Below are 9911 nucleotides of genomic sequence, written 5' to 3' on the forward strand. Positions count from 1 at the left end.
CCATTCACACCAACAACAGGATACATGTCACAATTTTATTCATTTGGCGTGTTTAATTTAATTTATCCCGACTCCGACCTAAAATAATTTTAATTTAACCCATAACTCGATCCAAACAATAACTCAAATTCGATCCGATCTAATAGAAAGAGAAAGAGAGAATGCCTATGCATGAATATAAATGTGTCTTGAAGGTTTTATTAGACCGATTCCAATTTTTTTATTATTTGAATCGGGTTGTGGGTTAAAATATAATTATTTTCACATAGGGCGGGGATAAATTAAATTAAAAAATGACAAATGAACAAGATTTTGACGCATACCCTGCCGTTATTTGCATTTTTTCATTAACAGTAAGGGTATATCGGACAAACTTTAAATACAGATATACCCTTAAAATTTATACCATTTATCAAAGTTTAGAGGTGTATATGTATACCATTTATCAAATTTATGGTATACCATTTATACCATTTATCAAATTTATGGTATATCCGACAAATTTATACCATTCAAATTTTAAATTTATATCATTTATCAAAGTTTAGGAGTGTATATGTATTTTTTCATTAACGACAAAGGTATATTTATACCTAAAGTATGACTGGGGGTATATTTATATCATTTATCAAAGTTCAGGGATATATATGTACATTTTCATTAACGATAAAGGGATATTTATAAAGTATGACGTATAGTATATTTATATCATTTATTAAAGTTCGAATATATATTCATACCTTTTTCGAATTCAAAAAAGGGTAGCCCGGTGTAATTGAGGAAGGATTCAGTCATAAAAATTTATTATACGCAAATCTTATTGGAAAAATAAAGAATTCATTCATTCATATCGTTTACATAAATTCAACAAATATATTATTGTTTATGCTTATAAGCGGGGTGGACATGGTATGATATATACCAAATTATCATATCAAATCAATAATTTTGATATCGGGGTTTCAATATTATGATATTTGGTATGATATATGATATACAATATATGTTTTGATTTTTTTAGTATATGATACGGTATTTGATATTTATAAATGACATACCGAAATATCGAATACCAAACTGAGCTATATAGTTACGTAAATAACTTTATATATATATATATATATATTAACAAATATACAACTTAGTATTAGTATAAAAATATTAAGACATTAAAACTTTGGCTACTCTATTTTGATTGTAATGTCTTTTTTTTGGGTAATTGACTAACAAAAAGAATTGTTTATCCTTTTTTTTTTTTTTTTTTTAATATTTCTACATGTTAATGTGTAATTACAATACAATTAAGATGTGATTTTAAAAATTTGAAGTAACAATATTATACTATATGAGTATATATTGTCGAAATTGAACAAACTATGATTGCCGATTATCGTACCGTCAAATATCAAAACTGAACATCAAAATACTAAACCATTCCGAATAATATGGTATCGTAATAATATAGTATTTTTAAAAATCAAATAGCAAAATTATTACACCAAAATTTCAAATATATTGTATCATATCATATCAAGCTCACTCCTATTTATAAGCGGATCAAACTAATTTATCAATATTTTTTGGGTGTATATACGCGTTTGATAACATAGAAAGAGTATATAAGTATCAAAACCAATCAAAAGTTAGAAGATCAAAAGTTTTAAATTGGTCATTCCTAATTTATGATTCAGCAGCTTATATTTTTTATTTGAACGCACTTTTTGTGATGTCACATTATCCTCGATTAATATTTTCTTTTGTAATTTTTGAATACTCTTCCCAAAACATAAATTTTAACTATTTATTTATTTTCATTTCCGTCTGGCCTTTTTTTTCCTTCAAAAATTAGATTTGTTTAACTTATACTTGCAAATAACTTTTAAGATAATTTGGTCACTTTAACTAAAATGTTTATCGACACATATTCACCAAACACATTAGTTGCTTATAATCAATTTCAATTTTTCAACACTTCTATTCAAATAAATAATTACATAATAATACTTAAAACATATTTATTCATGGTACCTATCCTCTACTTTTAATGAACTAATCCAAACATATATTCGAACTATCTTCTAGATGCACTCTAATCACTTATTCGTGTCTATTCAGTCGTCGAAATGTATAACTTTACTGTGATAGCAATAGTTTAATGTAATTTAGCTAAATATTGGAAATAAGTACTTACTAGCTACTTGTTTGGAGGAATATATATATATATATTAAGCAAAAGTTTATGTATATCCAAGGATGTTACTTTAATTTCATCATATCCAAATAAAGAATTATTTCCTTCTTTAAAGAATTTTATTAAATCTACTCACCAATAAACAAAAAAGAACTCTCCAAACTTCTCAAGTTATAATTTCTCCAAAATCAAAAAAGTATAAATCGGGACAAAAGAACCACCGTACTTATTTAATTTGTAGTAGTACTTATTAAATATGTACGACACATACAAGAAGCACCATACTTAGCATAATTTTCTTAAACAAAATAAATCAGTAGACAGACAGATAGAGATATTGTACAGTTAGGTGCAATTTTTCGGTCCAACAACCCTCATCGCACACGATTGACATTAATTATATGATCAAATTTGTTACTTAATTGTCTTCTCTTGTTCAGTTATTTTATTTTTCACCAGAAAGAAAAACTATATGAAATTTCTTTTTATCTCACAATCACAAATTTAAAATATATTTTTCATAGGATAAAATGAAAACCTAACACAATTATTGTCGATTGTGCAAGTCGCAATTTTTTTTTTTTCTCCCACAAGCACAAACACACACACACACACAAAACACAAGCACAAACACCCACACCCACACAAAGTTGATAACACGATTGGGACAAGACAAGTCCAAAAAAAGCCACACATCCCCCACGAAACGAACTTCACAACCCCACACTGCAATTGTTGTCAATTGAATATGTGTTGAACAAAAAGTAAAGTTATTTTTTAATTTGACTATATATGTGGCTAGATAATAGAGACACATAGACTTTTGTTAGTTAATTATAATTTTATAACAAAATGACGTTACTTACATTGTCTTTGAAATAGGATATGAAACGCGTTTATATATTTTACTTTTAATTCTTAAAGACTTTCTTGGAAGAATCTCTTAGTCGTGCTCTCTTGTATTGTAAGTGGTGATCCCTAGCAAATTTTGTTCATTTATTTTTAATTTTTTTTTTTGTTTTTGGGTTATATTATTGAGTTTGTACGTAGAAAATAATCTCATATCACTACTTACATTTTGAATATAAAAAATAACTTTATAATAACTTGTTATGAAATTAACATTTATTAATCATTAGACCATACCGGTTCAATGGAACTTGAGGTCAGATCAGAGCTAGGTAGGGTCGTGGGGGTTTGGATGAATCTCTTTAGTAAAAAACTACATTGTTTATACATAATTAAAATAATTTATATATATATATATAGATGTTGAACCTTCTTCAACTTTTCGTATATTTACTTCTTCATATTTTAAACCATCTTATCGAAAATTTCAATTCCGCAACCACTTGAGATGGCTATATTACAAGAAACCTGTTGGATTTGATGAAGAAAAAGAAAACAATGAACGAGAAAGTTTTTTGATAGCAGTTAATAATTGTTAGTTGGGATCTTCGGAACTACTAAAACATGATAGAGAAAGTGATTATTTAATTATTATCTTAATGTTTATGTTAGTTTCAACTAAATTAACAATACTCTATATATCTTGCTGCTCAAGAAACTAAAGTGATTATATACTATCTTCCTTTTTATTTTTTCTTGGGGGGAGGGATGCTCATGTGCTAGTCATGTCATACTAGGCATCTGTATTTTTCAAACATTATATTTAAGGGCCCCTTAATGATATGATGACAAGTCCAAACTTTAATTTGCCAGCAAAGTCACAAAGCCTTTTGTCATCATCAAGAGAAGGTTATTTCAGTAAAATGATTAAACTCACTCCTAATTTTCTTGAATTAAATGCATTTAATTAATACATTTTGCTTAAGTAAAACCATTTGAAACCAACATAATTGTTCATACCTTATGCCCTTTAATTAATTCCCACTCTCTTTTTCTTTTGGGTTATTTGAAGTTTTGATAACAGGGATAAAATGAGCAAATACCACACATCTACTAAAGGCAACCCATTGTGATGGATTTTACGCAATAAGATATACGAACATAAATTATCTTCAAATATCTATAATATGTAGGTTTTTATACTACACCAAATATATTACATCCAGTTGTAGTTGTTATCTATAATATGTGGGCTAGCTCAAAATAAGTGGACGACTCTAGACAAAATTAAGAAAAAAATGAATTAAAGGCACCACACATATGATGTCTATTAGTTGGACTAAGGATGAGTCACTATATTGGTTTGCTTCACTTACGTTGTGTAATTAATTAATTACAATCTTTTTAGTTTGGTCAAAGGTTTGTTTATTATCATATTTGTCTAGTTTTAGATAATTAACACCCTAATTTAGCGTAAGAGACAATTATTGAGTGTACCTTTTTTTTTTTGTTTCTATTGTGAAATATTAGGTGGGGGCCTAATTAATTTTGTGAACAATATTCAATAAGAAGATTCCCCAAGGATCCAGCATTGCATATGTACTTATTACTAAAACGAATCCCAACATACATATTGTCTCCAAAACGAATTAGAGAAAAAGAAAAGAAAATCATAAAAATTGCCATCCATCTCTCTTTTTTTTTTTTTTGGTAATATAAAATAGATATATTAGCATCATAACAAAACGCTACAGAGAAGAGTTTGGTGGCACTGTCACCATAGTATCTGCACTTGGTGCTATATTTACAGGACATCCAGCATTAGTATTAGGCCAAGCCAAGATATTAGTAGGCAAACTAGTAGGTATATTAACAGAGACGATAGGCGGCAACACCCCATAGGCCTTAACACGTCTAGTAGTAATGTCTCCTCGTTCGTCACCGCACAAAATTTGTAAAGGGTCTTGAGGAGGTACCCAAAAAGTAGTAATAGACATAACCAGAGAGATAAAAGCTAGGCTGGATGGTAGTGCAGTAGTGATGGCCCTTCTTGCTAAGCTATCCGCAAGTCTATTCTGCTCTCTGTAGATATGGATAAGTGGTGGACTACCCATACGTAGAAGAAGGGACCTGCAATCAGCCAATAAAGCAGAGTTATTAGGATTAGATTCTATATTAGTAAAGAACTTAATAATCTTCTCCGCATCAATATTTATTTCTAACGGCCTGAGATTATGTAGAAGTGCCAATTGCAAGCCTACAAAAAGATCCTGAAGTTTATGATAAAATATATCCTTTGCTAAAGCATGTGCAGTGAACCCCATAATCCATTTGCTGCTACTGTTTCGAAAAACACCCCCCAAACCAGCTATCTGTATGTTGGACGATAAGGATACGTCAGTGTTTAGCATTAGGCAGTCCCTTTTTAGAGGGTTCCATTTTACATATAAGGTAAAGGGATTGCATGTATGAGTTGGTTCGCCTGCTAAAAACCAGTACACATTCGCCAAATTATGCGCAAGCGTTGGAGACGGAGGCTCCAGGTTACCCTCAAAAATGTGTTTGTTCCGATTGGTCCAAATGACCCATAAACAGTAGGGGATTAGAACGTTAAGAGGTAATCCGTGATAGCCGTGGTCAGCCTTTGAAGAGCGTGTTTTAGCCAAACACTGAAGGAATCATCAGAATTCGGTGGCTTCAGTGAGAAGGTGGTGTTTGGTGCTAACTTTTCCCCAAAACTGTTCAAGTTTTAGGCAAATCGAGAAGATATGAGATATAGTTTCAGGCGTTGAGTTGTTGTAACGCTTGCGATACGGTGACTCCAGGCACGAATCGTGCAGATGCGCCGATGTTGGAAGACGGTTAAGAACCAGCAACCATAGGAAGTGCTTAATTTTTGGAACTGTGTTGTGCTTCCAAATGCACGCAAAGTCCCAAGGGGCCGTTAGCAAATTCTCTGCAGCTATCTGATTATAACAACTACAAACCGTAAACTTACCGGTATTGGTAAGACCCCACTTAATTTTATCATAGCTGTTCGAACATAAAGGAAAATGAGTTGATTGAATTTTGTTAGAAATAGGATTAGGTAGTTCAAAAGGAATGGCTGAAAGGTTCCAAGACTTATTCAGACGGTAGTCTAAGATAACTTTGGATTCCTCTGCTCCAGGTAGCGGGCCATGGATGAGAGATCGTAGAGTAGATCCTGGACCTAGCCAAGGTTGGTACCAAAAATTAATATGTTTCCCGTTGGAAGATTGCCATATAAGTCCTTTTTTGCAGTATCTCCATCCTAACTGTAGGTTCTTCCAGGTAGTCGAAGTGGAAGTCGAGGAAGGAGTTGGATTCAAATATTTATTCCGTAAAAGGGATGCCCAAATGGAATCTTTGGAGTGAAATAACCTCCAAGCCGAGGAAGCAAGTAACGCATAGTTTTTATTTAATAAATTTTGAATACCTAGACCCCCATATCTTTTGGGCATGGTCACAGTATTCCAATTAACGAGATTCAACTTCTTATGCGACTCCATCGTTCCCCACAAGAAGACTCGTTCATTTTTCAATTTTTTGGATGACTTTAGCAGGCAATTTGTTGGTTTGCATAATATTATTTGGTAAGCTATTGAGAACAAATTTGATAAGAGTTACTCTCCCAGCAGCATTTAATAACTTACCTTTCTAGCCCGCCAAGCGACGCTTAAAGTTTTCTAGTAGGAATTTATAGTCTCGAAAAGCGGGTCTGGAAGTAGTTATAGGAAAACCTAGGTATTGGCTAAAAGTATCTCCCTTGTTAATTCCAAAAATAGAGCAGACATATTCCTTACTTCTAATCGATGTACTAGAAGAAAAAAATAAACGTGATTTGGCCAGATCAATTTTTTGTCCCAATGCTACGCTAAATCGGGAGAGAGTGAGGTCTACATTTCGACAAGAATTACTCATGATTTTTCTAGTAAGGATAATATCGTCTGCGAAAAGTAGATGAGATATTGAAGGTCCCCTTGAGCAAGTTTTTGTAGGTGACCATAAGCCCATACTTACTTGAGCGTCAATTACTCTGGATAATCATTCCATGCACAGGATAAAAATGTATGGAGATAGAGGATCGCCTTGCCGGATTCCTCTGGTTGGGCTGAAGAAAGGCAAAGCATTCCCGTTGATAATGACGGAAATAGAAGATGTAGTAACACATGACATGATTAGTTGCACAATATTGTCTGGGAATTTAAAGTAGAGTAAAGTTTCGCGAATGAAAGACCATTCTAAACTGTCAAAAGCCTTTTCCAAATCAATTTTCATAAGGACAAAAGCCGCTTTACCTTTTACTCGTTTGAAATAATGCAGGATTTCCTGGAGTGGTACAACATTGTCAGCAGCACGTCTGTTGGTGAGAAAGCTAGACTGTGTAGGACCTATTATATCAGGTAAAAGAGGCTTAATTCTATTCACTATGATTTTGGTTACTACTTTATAAATAGTATTGCAAAGACTGATAGGTCGAAAGAGGGTAATTGAGGAAACTCCCAAAACTTTTGGGATCAGGTACAAGTAGGTATTGTTTATTTTCTCGGGGATAGAAAAAATTTGTGAAAATTTGGTTGCAAAAGTTTATAACAGAATTGCCTACTAAGTTAAAGTATTGTTGATAAAAGAAAGGGTGCAGGCCATCCGGACCAGGAGACTTGAGGGGTTTGAAGGAGGAGATTGCATCTAGCACTTCCTTGCGACGTAACGGAGGTATTAAAGTGGTAGAAATTTCAGGAGGCACAACAGGATGGTTACCTACTAGGAACGCACGAGTAGAAGAAATTAGTTCTGCAGAGTATAAGGAATGCTAGAAATCAGAAATATGGATCTTAATAATCTCCTCATCGGTAATCCAATTCCCTACACCATCCTTGAGACTAAAGATATGATTTCTACGCCTCCGTTGGAGAGTAGACATGTGAAAGAATTTAGTGTTAGCGTCTCCGTTATTTAGCCAAAGGATTCTCGATTTTAGTTTACAAAAATCCTCCTCCATAAGAAGAAGACGTTTATAGTCAGTTTGTAAGGTAACCACTAAATTCTGAAGGAAAGCACTAGTTGGGTAGTGAGGTGATCTCTGGAGGCCTTTGATGCGGGCTAGCAACTTACGCTTTTTGTTAAAAATATTTCCAAAAACATGTTTGTTCCGCAGTTGCACATTTTGTTTGAACAACTCAATTGATGGGAGAAGAAGATTATTGGAGGTCTCCCATGCAGAAGAGATAACCCGAGGAAAATCTGGATGAGAGGCCCAGATATTTTCAAACCGAAAAGGTTTGTTCTGAGGGCGATGAATGTTATTCAGTTTAAATAAGAGAGGACAGTGGTCCGATTAAATTCTTGGGAAGTGATGGATAACGGCTTCAGGGAATAAGTTAAGCCAATCGTAATTACAAGTTATTCTATAGATCCGTTCAAGAATAGTGTGGCCTCCCTTACGTTTGTTAGTCCAAGTATATTTACTTCCCACGTAACCCAAGTCAAGCATTTTACAATAATTAAGGCAACGTAAAAACTTGTTTGCTCTATTATTATTCAAATTATTCCCACCAAATTTTTCAGAGCTAAACAATATGTCGTTAAAGTCACCTCCTATGACCCAAGGTCCCTTATAACTATTAGCTACTTTTTAAAGATTGTTCCACAAGCATTGTCGATCAAGTAAATTATTATTTGCATAAATTGCAGAGAAAAGCCATTCAACAATAGAAGGGATTATCTGAATCTTGCAGTGAATTTCTTGTGGCGCCAGTGCCACAGCAGTGACGGTGAGAATATGCTCATGCCAAAGTATGGCAATTCCACCTGCACAGGTAGTTCTGGGTACCGCTATCATTTAAAAACTGAAACTCCTGAGGAATAGTTTGGTGATTTTACCGATGAGTATCAAGTAAGACTACAAGGGCTGGTCTATGATAGTCTAGCAGATCCCTAAAATTTCTTCTAAAGTTTGGTCTTCTAGATCCTCGACAGTTTTAGATTATGAAGTTCATGGCGACATGAGCAACTGTAGATGGACCCGAATCAATTATCTCCCTTATTGAAGGATTTAGGATTAGCGCATACCGCCCCACTGCTGGGTTCTTTGTTCGGCGAATATGGAGATAACATTTGTGCATATTTAGGGGACAATTTATATGAATCTTTTTTTCGAACCATTCTTTTAGGAGAAAGATTTGTACCTGCCCCAATAGAGTTGATTCTACTGCGGTTGCATGTGTCCCTTCTACCACAGTTACCTCCTCTTCTTGGATTCCCTGTGGTGGTGGGCTCTGAAAATAAGCAAGATGAGGAGATGGGGGTGCATGCATAGGGCTTATCGACAGTGAGGTTATGTGTTGCTGGATCTACGATGGCAGGCCTTGTTGCAGCTGGGGGTAAAACAGAAACTCCACCTGAGTGTTCAGAGATGGAGAGAATAGAGACTGGAGCGCTGACCAATGATGATGCATGAATGCATCCAGTCCAAGCCTCATTCCCTCCATGACAATTTGCGCTAAATCTGCTGGGTGTTGTATCATTATTAGAATTCTCTCCCCGATGATATGGAGGTTGAAGGTTAGACCATGACTCATCAATCCCATCTCCAGCTAAGAACTGGGTCGTTGAGGAGGTTAAGGGTTCATGGACTTGTAGACTGCTCGCCCGAGGGGAGAATTTTCCATCGGTATAGTGTTCTCCATCGAGATAAGACGTATTAGCTAGTGAAATGGACCTAGAGAGATATGGTGTATGTGTATCCTCTTGTAATGGCAAGAGGTTCTGTGGAGGGACATTATATAGATTATCAGGAGTTCTTAAGCTTTGGTCATTTATGAAGGCAGTGGTATTTATATCTAGAGGA

The 9911-nt window shown here is 34.1% G+C and overlaps 1 long non-coding RNA gene across 2 annotated transcripts in view; it reads right to left on the reverse strand.

Moving 5' to 3' along the window:
- Positions 1–4498: 4498 nt before the first annotated feature.
- Positions 4499–9911, reverse strand: part of LOC107865885 — a 23379-nt gene continuing 17966 nt past the window's right edge. Inside the window, exon 3 of one of the 2 annotated variants that reach the window (XR_001672726.2) lies at positions 4499–5170. This is a non-coding gene — a long non-coding RNA (uncharacterized LOC107865885). The remainder of the gene's footprint in view (positions 5171–9911) is intronic. The other variant, XR_001672727.2, reaches the window with a different exon arrangement.

This window comes from Capsicum annuum, chromosome 3, assembly GCF_002878395.1.
Source record: "Capsicum annuum cultivar UCD-10X-F1 chromosome 3, UCD10Xv1.1, whole genome shotgun sequence".
Taxonomy (NCBI): Eukaryota; Viridiplantae; Streptophyta; class Magnoliopsida; order Solanales; family Solanaceae; genus Capsicum; species Capsicum annuum.